At 35.4% G+C, this 13,487-nt stretch overlaps 1 pseudogene; it reads right to left on the bottom strand.

Moving 5' to 3' along the window:
* Positions 1 to 588: 588 nt before the first annotated feature.
* Positions 589 to 4,219, bottom strand: LOC132357184 (Y-box-binding protein 1-like; annotated as a pseudogene).
* Between the last annotated feature and the right edge of the window lie 9,268 nt (positions 4,220 to 13,487).

Below are 13,487 nucleotides of genomic sequence, written 5' to 3'. Positions count from 1 at the left end.
CTAATCTTCATATCCACTCATGGATTTCTCCTTAAACAAAAGATACAGTGCTGCTAAAACCTTAGGTCATTGCTCTTGTATCTCCATTTCTTGTGTGAAGGATACACACACACACATTCTTGTATGTGTGTGCTAGTTTGAAAATGGTATTTATTTTTAACTTCCTGATATTATCTCCTAATTACCTTAAACTTCCATAATTATGTTTTCATTATTAAGACTTCTTTTGCATCGTGCTGTTTTTTTTTAAATTTTTTTAATTTAATTTTTAAGACCTTTATTAATAGGTGCTTGCAGTTTGACTTTTTTGAAAAAAAATCAAGCTGTAAACTTTTATTACAAGTTAAAAATGAGGTCCTTAAAAATCTCAAACTTGACCAGATATTAAACAATTTAAAAACCTTTAAAAGTGTATTGAGAAAAACAAGGCTTTAAAAAAAAATGTTTTTCATTACCAAAAAGAGACCTCTTTAGGTAAAAATAATAAAAACCCCATGCTGCATAGATAACGCAGGTAGTTCTGGTTATGTGGTCAACAGGCAAAAAGCAAGCACTTAAGGTCTTCGGCTCCAATCTTTTGTTCATTTCTTAATCATATTCATTTCTTCTTGTTGGATGACTAAACCGGATGATGGTAGAGATGATAAGGGAGCATTTACTCAGCCCGCCCTGCTCAGCCTCGTAGCAGACGAATTCCCAGCTGGTGAATAGGCTGCTTTTGTCTCTTTGCCATCTCATGGTTTAGGGTTTTCTGGGCGTCTGCGTCCGTAATTGAAGTTGCGGCGGTACCGACGTTGAGGCGGCTGCTGACCTTGGGTCTCATCTCCTTGATTTTTCTTATCTTCTTCATTGCCGTCCTCTCCGGGCTGTCTTTGGCCAGGAGGGCCCCTGTGGTATCATGGTCTATAACCCCGATACATATTCTGTCTCACTGGTCTACCTTGTTCCCCTGCACCCTGGTTGCCACAGGAGGGTTGGAATACAGTGGTCGTCGCCCACAGGGTCTCCGCGTGTAGTAAGGTGGGAACCTTCGCCTGCGGTAGGGCCTGGCCTTCGGGAGCACTCTCCGATCCCTCATCCTTTTCCCCACTCTCACTATTCTGGTAGTTCTGCTGGTGGTTGCGTGGAAGACCCCTGCGATGTGGAGAAGCGTCTATAATGGTTACGGTCTGGTGCACATGTACCGCCTTGCGCTGGAACTCCACGAGGGCCTGTACCATTTGCTGTCTCCGCGTCCTTTTCTCCTTCAACAACATCGAATCCACAGTCTCTCTGTCTCCTACACTGCGAAGGTACTTCCTGGGGTTCTTCTTCTTTATGGCAGTCTGGTGTACAAATACATCTTCCTCGGTGTCATTCCTCTTGATGAAACCATATCCGTTTCTTACATTGAACCATTTTACTGTTCCCCAAACCTTCGTTGCGATGACCTTCCTGTCGCCGCTTGCAGGCACCGCCAACATGAGGCCGCCTGGGCCGCCGCTCCCTGCACCGCTGCCCGTCAGACCCAGCTCAGTGTCTGCAGCGCTGAGGGCGGGGGCGGCGGGCGGCTGCTGGGTCTCGCTGCTCGTGGCTGCGGTGATGGTGACTGGGGCCGGCGGCCGGCAGCTGCGGCTCCTCCCGGGCTGGGATGGTAACAAGGCCAGCTGCGGCGGTGGGGCTGCTCAGGGCCTCGCTGGGGTCCTGCTCTTCAAATTTAAGTGAAACAGTTGTCACTGCATTGTCATGCAAGGACTCGCGATTTGCCCTAATGAACCATTTTCACATCTTTGCCAGTAAGGTTCTAGATATAATTTAGATTCTGCCAATGAGATGCACCAGAAAGAGACTTAGAAAGCAGAAGAGTAAAAGACGTCGTTTGTCCTTATTACAGGAGGCAACAAGTGTTGATATTGGGTTCACCAGACATGACTAATTGTCACAGTCAGCCAGAGTCCTTCCCTCCCTGTAAGTCACATATGTTAGAGCTGCAGGGAAAGTGTGACATTTTCACTTGTTTCCTACACTTTTACCAAAATTGCTGTAGTGAATCTGAAAGCTGCTGGTGCTCCACAACTGATTTCCAAGCCTTGCAATGGTTTTAAGCACTTAATAATACCTTGTATTAAATCCCTTTTCAGAAGAAATACCTAGAATGATTCTAATATCCCACATCATGTTGATATAGTCTCAATATTATAATGTTTGAGGAAATAACTACTTTTAACAAACATAACTAATCCAATTACATTTTCTTAGGTGAATTATTCAATTCAGCAAGTACATGTGCTTTTATTGTTTTTTAAAGTTCATTTTTACCCTTGCATCAACTTATGCTAGGGCACATATCAATTACCAACAATTATTCATTGGCCATCTACAGGCATGCCTCTGAGATACTATGAGTTTGGTTCCAGATCACTACAATAAAGCAAATATTGCAATAAAGTGAGTCAAACAAATTTTTGGCTCCCAATGCATATAAAAGTTATGCTTACACTATACTATAGTCTATTAAGTATGTAATAGCATTATGTGTAAAAAAACAATGTACATACCTTAATTAAAAAATAATGCTAGGGGGAGGGATAAATTAGGAGTTTGGGATTAAAATATACACACTACTATATATAAAATAGATAACCAACAAAGACCTACTGTATAGCACAGGGAACTCTGTTCAATATTCTTTAATAATCTATAAGGGAAAAGAATCTGAAAAAGATTAGATATAGGTATATGTATAACTGAATCACTTTGCTATACACTTGAAACTAACACAACATTGTAAATCAACTATACTTCAATAAAAAAATAATAATGCCGTTGGAAAAATGGTGCCGACAGACTTGCTTGATGCAGGGTTGCCACAAACCTTCATTATGTAAAAAACACTGTCTGTGAAGAGTGATAAAGCAAAGTGCATTAAAACAAGGTATGCCTGTACTATCTTCTGAACACTGTGCTATGTCCTGGTGTTATAAGAATGTTGTATAACATGCTTTATGCTTACAATTTTATATTAGAAATTGTAATCCTTGGTCTTTGGCAACCAAGGCTTCTTTTGTAATAAAGACACTTGGATTAAGTAAAAGATTGTCTTATTTTATCCCACACCATAATCTGTCATATTATAAGAATTGATTGCACTATAAACTTTACTGTTTACTTAATAAACATAATGTCCTTCTATGTACACAAATCTACATTTGTTTACAGAGTTACAAAGATGAATGCAATATGGTCCATTTCCCAATGTGCTCACAATCTAGTGGTGAGGGCAGGCATAGTTATGACAAATTATAATGAGTTCAGGTTATGATGAACTCAACATAGAAGTAAAAAAAATACTACGATAGCATAAGCAAAGGGTTTGTTGTTGTTGTTCTGGAATGACTTTTTATGAGTTAATGTATTTTTTTAAATTTACTTATTTATTTATTTATTTTTGGCTGTGTTGGGTTTTTGTTTCTGTGCGAGGGCTTTCTCTAGTTGTGGCAAGCGGGGGCCACTCTTCATCGCGGTGCGCGGGCCTTTCACTATCGCAGCCTCTCTTGTTGCGGAGCACAGGCTCCAGATGCGCAGGCTCAGTAGTTGTGGCTCACGGGCCTAGTTGCTCCACGGCATGTGGGATCTTCCCAGACCAGGGCTCGAACCCGTGTCCCCTGCATTGGCAGGCGGAGTCTCAACCACTGCGCCACCAGGGAAGCCCAAGCAAAGGGTTTTATTCTGCATCAAGAGTTGAATAAACCTTGCCATATGAATAGAAATGTTATCTGCCCCTAATTTGAATTCAATCAAGGCTAAAGAGGAAGAAGGACATTTTGGACAAACGGAACAGCTAGAAAATGCATCAAAATAAAAGGGCTATTAGGTAATCAAAAATATTTCATGATATTGGTGTATACATTGCATGCTATCAGGATGAGTTTGAATTTTACTCTCTAGGCAATTAAGAGCCAACAGAAGAGAGCTAGCAGTGGAGAACATGATCAAAGTCGGATTTAGAGAGAATTCCAGTGGTAATGGGCATTCTGGAATAGAGTGGAGAATAATAGGTGTCCTGAAAATACCAACGTCCTTCTTTTGCTTTGTCGTTAATGCCTATTTTGCAAAGGTGACTTGCCTCATCGGCATAACTGCTGTAGTGTAACTGCCTGACATTAAGCTTTTTGATGGTAACGTAAGTGTCCGATATTAAGCTTTTGATTGCCGAGGCATCCATTTCAAAGACATCCATCTCGAATAAACATATTGCCAGCTGTATGACACAGCTCAGCTAAGTAAAAAAACAGGCTGCCCCACACATGAGGTTTCCCTTTTAGAAAACCCTGAGTAACCTAGGTTTACTGAGAGTGACCTTGCTTTTTCCTTCCTGTGCTCTAATTCCCACTCTTATGCTTTAAATTCTCCAATAAAGAGTGAACCTGTGAGGCCTTAGGCACCCCCCTTTTGGACCCTGATAAGGACAGAGCCCCAGGTTGGCGCTCTCTCTCTCTCTCTCTTTCTCTGCTCATGACTTTGCTGTGTAGCCCTTGGGTGTGCCACGTACCCTCCAAGACCTGTGAGTAATAGATCATTTTTTCCCCCAAAGTTCCTTGATGGATTTTTGCTGATGTGCATCTTGCAATCATAATAAGAACCACAAGGGCCTGTCCAGCCACAGCACTGGCTTTGGTTGGGAAAATATCTGTGGGCCTAGGTGAGTACATTAGAAATTCCTAGCCAATAGTATCACTATTGGTAGGCTGAGAGTGACATGAAACAAGTGGCTTATAACAAAAATGAGGTACTTAACAACTGAAGTTCCTCAGACAGGGGTCCAAAGCCAATCTTACAAAAATAATATTTTTTTGAATTGTGCTATGTATAATGAGAAATATTAATGTATGACTTTATGAGCTCATACATGGTTAGTTACCTTAATTTATTATAGTTTTAATGTTTTTGTTTTTTCAAAAAAGCAAGCCCATAATTTGTATAATTGGTCTAAATTCTATCCATTGTACATTTTGTCTAATGATACCGTTGATCAATTTACTCTTTTTGAATAAATTTGTCCTATTATTGAATCCCCAATAAGCAGTAAGAACTGAGAAATCTTTCAACCTGAAGTGGAACATTAGAGATAGGGTCTCAAACCTAAAATAGTTTATGACAGACCATTTTATATTTAAGAAAAGCAATGTAAAAGTGTATACACTATCACCTAGTCCAGTAAAAGCTAGCTCATTACCTACATTTCTCCAATTTTTCAAGGACAAATATAACTTCTCTGATTTTTTTTCCTCATTATTCTTTCTTTTGCTCTCTCTTTTGTCATTGAACACATTTTTGCTGGAGCCCAAGGGACAAAAAGTGCATTTTAAAGTCAAATATATAAGCTGTAATTAGGCTCAGGACCTGATTTTTTTAGTGAAAAAATTGAGGTCACATTATAGTTCAGATTTGTCCTTATGGATAAAGATGTTAAGATCACATCTTATTAAGTCTTGTGCTTTTTTTTTGGTCACATTCAAGAAACAAACAAACAAAAAATTCAATTATTTAATCATTATATCTTTTTCTTTCATCATATTATTTCTCTGTTTTTATTATTCATCTTCCTGTGCTCTGTTATTACTGATAGAATGACAAGGTTAAAAATAATGCCTTTTGTTCAATACTTCTGAGTGTCTTTGAATGCCATACTTTGGAACCAAACTAAACATTATTCTTAACATTTATTATATTCCAAAACCAGGAAAGATACTCATAGGGAAATATTTAAAGAGTTCTACTTTCTCAAATTACCCTTGGATTGACTAGTGAGTAAAAAACCATGTTCTTGACTCACTGGGTTTAAATTCACCATCAGAGTTATCTCCAGAGAACTGCATTTCTACATCTAGGGAGACTCTTCTTGCTTGTCATTCTTAATTGAGAGCAGCAGCCCAAGTAACACAACAGTACAAAGACCATCAGTAAAAATGTCACATCAAAATGAATTAAAGTAAAGGGATTTGCTAGCTATCAGTGTGTCTGTCAGGACATTACCAATCTTAACTCTCACATATCATACGTATGAACTGTTTATCATGGTTGATTTTTCCTGCTGCAATGTGTACACTAACAATTATAGCAATTGCCTACACAATATAAAATCAGTTGGCATAAAGCTATAATAAAAATTGTGTGATACTACTGCAAGTATGAGCATGCAGATTAATTGAACAAAACAGCAATTATAGAAGGACAAAGAGAAGTTATTTAGTATATGATAAATAGAGCATATCAAACTGGAATGAAAAAGAGTTACTATTCAGTCAAGTATCTTAGGATAAATAGTGATTTAGGAAACACATATATAATTTCTATAACTACATCTATATGTTTTTTACTTCAGTAGATACTATATGGGCTAAAGCAGTGGTTTAAAGCCAGGAGATACATGTCAGAATAATTTTTTCAGCTCTCTCAAAATATACATTACAGCTGGTTCACTTGAAGAAATTGGGACAAACTAAAATATCAAAAATAGAAGATGTTATTTACTGGTACATCAAATCAAAAGACTATTAATGGAAGAGATATAAGGATAACATCTAATTTTATTGACATGAAAAACATCATAATATAATATTGAGAAAATTGACCAGGATACAAAATTGCATGCATAGTATGCCAGGGGTGGGGAATAAAAGAGAGAGAAGGATTGGAGAAAATACACCATAAAACAATAATGATTATTCCTGGATGTTGGAATTAAAATAGATTTTTCCTATTTCATTTACTCTGTTACCTTTGCTTATCTGTATTTTCAAATTTTTCTCCCTTAGCACATATTACTTTTACATTAATAATATTATCAAAGTTAGAAAAAAGACTGAGTTATATATATTATATATAATAAGTATATATAAATAATGCATTATATATTATATATAATGTATAATTTCTGTATTATATATTATAATTTATATTCTGTATTATATATTATAATTTCTATATTGTATTATATAATATATTATAATTTCTGTATTATATGTAATATATATAATTTCTATAACCAGTTCTATTTCACCTAACATAATTATTTTTACTTACCTTTCTTTTTACTGGGTCACCATGATATAAATACAACCTGTTGAAAAGTGAAAATTGAAAAATCCAGTCAACTGTGTCTCTTTTCCACACATTTCTTTCTGTGAACTGAATTAACTGAAAGATTGGATGACTTATAGAAATAATGATATAATACATTGAATAGTAAATGAAAAATATATCTGTCAAACTATAATCATCATAGTATTTTAGAATTGCAAAATACTTTAGAAATCAGATAATATAATTCTATCTTCCTGGAAATGAGAAAACTGAGTAATCAGTAGTCTTTTTTAAACATAATGTGGATATTGAACATGTATTTCTCAGAAGACTGCACAGGAAAAAATGGAAGCAACGACAAGAAAAGCATACAAATTAAGAAGCAAAACGATGAAACACCAGTTACAATGTTCTGGTAATTCTTTCCAGGACTGTGTAATTTTGGATTAAACTAAACTGTCCCTTTAGAGAAGAGGTAAAAATCAGACCTAAGGAATTGTTGTTTTCAAAAGGAAAGACTGCATCATCTTGTTCTCCACGGCTTCTCCTCATTCTTAAACTTGTGTAAAAATTTCTGAACCTCATAGAAAAACTCTCTTCATTGGTAGGGTGGTCAAATTTCCAACAAACTAAATCCTCAAGTAATGCACCTGTAACAAAGGCAATGGGAAAAAAGATCCACAACTTCCAAAATCTTGTCACAGTTGGAAGACTCTAGCCCACAAAATAGAAAGGAGCACATTTGTGTGAGGCAATAGATTGAAATTTCAATCAGGCAATAGATTGAAAGCAGAATCACAATGATGATACCAAAGGCATGAAGAAATAGAATATACAGTACAACCAATATAAAAAATTTTGTTGTTATAAAACTATTGTCTATTACCCCCAAAATTGTTTGCATCCATTTTAGTAACCAAAATGTATGATTATTTTAAAAATTTATTTATACCTGATTTATATTCTCACTAGAACTTCTTCCATATTATAACTTCTCCATTATTTTGTTTCCTCTCTCAGTTAATAGATTCATGTCTTTAATTAGTTTTTATTTTCAAGATAAGTAGATAGCTTATTTTCAAATTCCTTACAGATTCAGGCTTGATTTCTGCTGTCTTCATTCATTAAAACAACTTGGTTGGTAGAACTGCTTGTGTTCCAAATTTTATCTGCTCAGATTCTCGGAATATTTCTTTCTTTATGTCTTGCACAGAATGTTACCAAAGAATAAATCTGAGGACAGCTTGATTCTTATGTTTTTCTGTTTGTATGAAGCAACTCGCTTTTCAGGTCTCAGTGCATAAACAATTATTTCGTAAATATTTGAAATATTTTATTTTGCCAGGATGTGTCCATATTTGGGCTATTTTCCTTTGGCTCCATGGGTGTATGGTGATTGTGTGGGCGTACATACCCACACACCTCTGTAAAATTTCTCAAATAAACATATCTTTTCTAAAGACATTAACAATATTTTGAAATTGGTTTTTTAAAACAGTATGAAGAAGAAATAAACCCTTATATTCTTTTATTCCCACAATGTATAATTAAATTCATCCTATTTTAGAATATTGACTTCTGGCTTTTTTAGGTTTATATTTTGAAATTATAGTATAATATATGATTGCCTTGTAATAAGAAATAAACAAATATTTGAGGTGACTAAAGCTAATGTCCCATTCAATCATTTAATAATATATTCAACAGTATTTATGGAGCCACAAATTGTTCTTGCTATACATCAGTAGTTGGGCTACCTTAATATAAAAAGAGAGAAAATATCACTGCTCTTGCAGAGCTTGTATTATAGTGATCACAAAAATATAAATCAAATATATAAGTAAGTTGAAACATATATTAGATGGTAATTAGTACTGTATTAATGAAGACATTCCAAAGAAACAGAACCAATAGGATGTGTGTGTGTGTGTGTGTGTGTGTGTGTGTGTGTATCATAGAACATGTATGTTGTTCTTTTGTTGCAACTTTTGTTGCTGGTGGTGATGTCATTCTTGACACGTACCTGATGCCTTTACCACATCTTTGGCTAACCTTGAAGGACAAGAAAGACAATTAAGTCATCACAAGGGAAAGAAGCTTGTTTTATTTCTCGTAGAGTAGGCAGATGCAATTTGTATCACTGACAGCAAAGGTATGATGCCACCATCTCAGCCCTTTGCAAGGGCAACGCTTTGGAAGAGGGAAGCACAGTTATGCCACCTACTGCAAAACAAATGGCTAGCAGAGAGAGAGAGAGAGGGAGAGAGAGAGAGAGAGAGAGAGGGAGAGAGAGAGAGAGAGAGAGGGAAAGGAAGGAAGGAAGGAAGGAAGGAAGGAAGGAAGGAAGGAAGGAAGAAAGAAAGAAAGAAAGAAAGAAAGAAAGAAAGAAAGAAAGAAAGGAAGAAAGAAAGGAAGAAAGAAAGGAGAGAGGGAGGGAGGGAAGGAGGAAGGAAGGAAAGAAGAAAAAGAAAGAATGAAAGAAAGAAAGAAAAAGGAAGAAAGAAAGGAAGGAAGGAAAGGAAGGAAGGAAGGAAGGAAGAAAGGAAGGAAGAAAGAAAAAGAATTTGTCTCATAAGATTATGGAGTCTGGCAAGTCCAAAATGTGCAGAGTGGGGCTGGCACGCTGGAGACCCATGGGAGAGTTGATACTACAGTTTAAGTATGAGGGTCATCAGTTGGCAGAATTCTCTCTTATTTGAGGGAGGTCAGATTTTTATTCTATTCATGCCTTTAAATGATTGGGTGAGTCTGATCCACATTTTGGAGGGCAATCAGAAATAGTGCTATGTGGAATACCATGAGATAAGGCATTCTATAAGCCCAAGGATGGTAGTTTTGGCAGAAGCATTGCATGCAGGGAGGGCATATCCATATTCAGAGTAAGTGTCTTTTCCATAACAATAAAATAATACTGCCCTTTCCATAACAGAAACAGTCCAATGTAATCAACCTGCCACCAGGTAACTGGTTATCACTTCAGGGAATGGTGCCATTTTATGAGGCCAGCATTGCCCTAATATAAACCACACAAGGATGCTAAAAGAAAAGAAAATTACAGGCCAATATCCCAGATGATTGTATATGCTAAAATCTCCAACAAAATATTAGCAAACTAAATTCAACAATACATTAAAAGGATCATACACCATGATCAAATGAGATTTATTTCAGAGATGCAAGGATGGTTCAACATCCACATCAATCAATGTGATACACCACATTAACAAAATGAAGAAAAAAATCATACGATCATGTCAATGGATGCAGAAAAAGCATTTGACAGGATTCAAGATGTATTCATTATAAAAACTCTCAATGAAATGGGTATAGCGGCACCATGCGTCAGCAAAATAAAGGCCATCTATGACAAGCCCAAAGCTATCATTATTCTCAATGGTAAAAAGCTGAAATCTTTTCCTCTAAGATCAGAAACAAGATAAGGATGACCACTCTTGCTATTTCTATTCAACCTCATACTTGAAATCCTAGCCAGAGCAATTTGGCAAGAAAAACAAATGAAAGGCATCCAAATTAGAGAGGAACAGGTAAAACTGTCTCTATTAGCAGATTATTTATTTTATATAGAAAATCTTAAAGAATACACCAAAAAACTGTTGAACCAATAAACAAACTCAGTAAATTTCCAGGCTACAAAATCAATGCACCAAAATCATTTGCATTTCTATACACTAAATAATGAACTATCAAAAACAAATTTTTAAAAAATACCCCATTTACAATTGCATCAAAATGAATAAAAGAATTAGAAATAAATTTAACCAGAGAAGTTAATGACCCATACGCTGAAAAGTAAAAGGAATGATGAAATAAATTGAAGAACAAAAAAAGGAAAAATATCCTGTGCTTGTGGATTGGAAGAATTAGTACTGTTACAATGGTCTTACTACCCAAAGCACTTAAAGATGAAATGCAATCCCTATCTTAATTCCAGTGACACCTTTGACATAAATAGAACAAACAATTCTAAAATTTGTATGGATCCAAAAAGACCCTGAATAACCAAAGCAAACTTCAGAAAGAAGAACAAAGTTGGAGACATCACACTTCCTGATTTCAAACTATATTATAAAGTTATAGTAATCAATGCATTATGATGATTGCATAAAAATACACATAGATCAATGGAAAAGGATAGAGAGCCCAGAAATAAACCCATGCATATACAGCAAATTAATTTATGATGAGGGAGCCAAGAATATACAATAGGGAAACGATAGTCTCTTCAATAAATGGTTTTGGAAAAACTGTACAGCCATATGCAAAATAATGAAACTGGACCACTATGTTATACCATACACAAAAATCAACTCAAAATGGATTAGACTAGAACGTAAGACCTGAAATCATAAAATTTCTAGAAGAAGACATAAGGTTTAAGCTCCTTGACATCAGTCTTGGCAATGATTTTTTGGATTTGACACCAAACGCAAAGGCAACAAAAGCAAAAATAAGCAGTTGGGATTACATCAAACTAAAAGCTGCAAAGGAAACAACAAAATGAAAAGGCAACCTATGAAATGGGAGAACATATTTGCAAATCATATATCTGATGAGGGGTTAATATGCAAAATATATAAAGAACTCATACAACTCAATACAAAAATAACAAACAAGCCAATTAAAAAATGGACAAGAGATGTGAATAGACATTTTTCCCAAGAAGACATACATATGGCCAACAGGTACATGAAAAGATGCTCAACATCACTAATTATTAGAGAAATGCAAATCAAAACTACAATGAGGTAGCACCTCACACCGGTCAGAATGGCCATCATCAAAAAATCTACAAACAATAAATGCTGGAGAGGGTGTGGAGAAAAGGGAACCCTCTTGCACTGTTGGTGGGAATGTCAATTGGCACAGCCACTATGGAAAACAGTTTGAAGGTTCCTCAAAAATTAAAAAGAGAACTATAGTATGGTCCATTAATTACAGTTCTGAGTGTTTATCTGAAGGAAATGAAATCACTGTTGAAGACATATGGATACTCCAATGTTCATTGCAGCATTATTTGCAATTGCCAAGACATGGAAATAACCTAAGTTTACATTGATGGATGAATGGATAAATAAAATGTGAGAGATATATATTCCATACATATAATATATAACAAAACACTATATAGTTAATAATGTTAATTAATATTAGTTAATAATTTAAATTAATATTACTAATGTATGATATATAGTTATATTATTCATCCATAAAATAGAAGTGAATCCTGACATTTGTGACAACATGAATGAACCCTGAGGGCATTATGCTAAGTGAAATAAATTAGACAGAGCAAGGTAAATACTGTATGATCTCATTTAGATGTGGAAGCTAAACAAACAAACAAACAACAATAAAAAAACCCTAAACTCATGGATACAGTGTACAGATTGGTGGTTGCCAGAGGTGGGGGAAGAGGTCTGGACCAAATGGGTGAAGGTTATCAAAAGGTACAAACTTCCAGTTATGAGATAAGTCCTGGAGATGTGATATACAGCATGGTGACTATAGTTAGCAATTCTATATTATATATCAGAAAGTTGCTAAGAGTAGATCTTAAAAGTTCTTATCACAGCAAAAAGTTTGTAACTATATGTGGATACTATAGTTGGTAACTATACATGGATGTCAACTGTTGTGTTAATCATTTCAAAATATATACATACATCAGATTATTATGGTGTACACCTAAAACTAATACAATGTTTTAAGTCAATTATATCTCAATTTTAGTAATAGGTTTTAAATCAATAAAAAAACTGTCTTAATTTTCTTACTTTCCTTTTCTGAAAAAAATGAACACTAAATAAAGCTACACATCTCCTCATTTTTTCTTCTTCCCTATATGTCCTCTTTTACAGGGTTCCAGTTATATTTTTATCATTGCTGATTCCATTGTAAATTATGATAGAACAGCCTCAAGATTTGGGGGCAATAAGTGGGATATAAATCCTAATTAAGTAAAGTAACATGCTCGAATATGTTTTCATTTATCCTTATGAAAATATATGATGACTCCATATTGGAAATGTGTGAAATTTACCCTTTTTTGCTGTAATGAACAAATTTCTTCTGTCTTCATTGAATTAAAAAATTGCTATGAAATTTGCAGTAGTCACTTCAATTCTGTTTTAAAAATTGGTTGATACTTATGGATTCTCCCCTAAATCTGTTGAAGAGTATTAGAGTTTTTATCCATGGGCCCATGAAACCCTAATTCTGTTGTTACCCTACTTTAAAGAAGTCTTAAACTCAGTCATGGCTCTGAGTTAAAGCTCAAGGAGGATGTTTGCATAGTGAGTGTCAGACATTTTCAGTGTTAATATACAGTTGTCCCTCTGTATCCTCAGGGAATTAGTTCCAGGACCCCTTCCCTATGGACAGCAAAATCTATGCATGCTCAA

Source organism: Balaenoptera ricei, chromosome X, assembly GCF_028023285.1.
Source record: "Balaenoptera ricei isolate mBalRic1 chromosome X, mBalRic1.hap2, whole genome shotgun sequence".
Lineage (NCBI taxonomy): Eukaryota > Metazoa > Chordata > Mammalia > Artiodactyla > Balaenopteridae > Balaenoptera > Balaenoptera ricei.
The sequence above is the reverse complement of the archived record's forward strand: the minus strand, read 5'-3'. Positions and strand labels throughout refer to the sequence as shown.